Source organism: Tachypleus tridentatus, chromosome 1, assembly GCF_004210375.1.
Source record: "Tachypleus tridentatus isolate NWPU-2018 chromosome 1, ASM421037v1, whole genome shotgun sequence".
Classification (NCBI taxonomy): Eukaryota; Metazoa; Arthropoda; class Merostomata; order Xiphosura; family Limulidae; genus Tachypleus; species Tachypleus tridentatus.
In genome coordinates, this window is record NC_134825.1 from 182,147,630 (window position 1) to 182,148,329 (window position 700).

A 700-nucleotide genomic window follows, 5' to 3' on the forward strand; every position below is an offset into this window, starting at 1 on the left:
TCATATATATATTATCCGACAAAACTAAAAAAAAAATTCAAAATGAAACATTTCATAATTAAAAAATTGCCCAAGATTGTGGAGATATTTTATAAACAAATATATTTTGACTGTAATCCAGGGTGAGTATGGTCAACTATTAGCCGTTTTATAACAGTTATTGGTCCATTGTATCAGCCTACCAATTTTGACTGAGGTGGGTTCAAAGGCCACGGAGTAGTTCGCGAACAAAAAACAAATAAATAAACTTGTTTTTCTCTTATATAAGTATAGGTTGCAAATCTACAGAACTCGTCGAAAGATCATAACATTTAATGTATTTTATTTTACATATAATTTATTTAAAATATTGTTTCTCTAGTTAATTTGTAGTTAATAAAATTAAGGTATTATAATATCCATTGTATTTATATGTAGTTATATGTACTTCTTATATGTTTTGATTAAATATTCTTTACTCTTATTAATCAAACCAAATTCAATAAAAACTTTTTGCTCTTCTTGAAGATAGCTCGTTACTATGGATAAAACGTTGCAGTTTTAATTTTCCACTCTAAAGCTGACCACGATACTGTTGTAGCGTATTATATTCCTGATTGAACAGCACCTAACACTAACTCTTAGCTGCTCTTATCTGATCGAAGATTTAACTTCGATCTTGTAGCTTACCCACGAATCCAAAGTACAGATTGTGATTTTG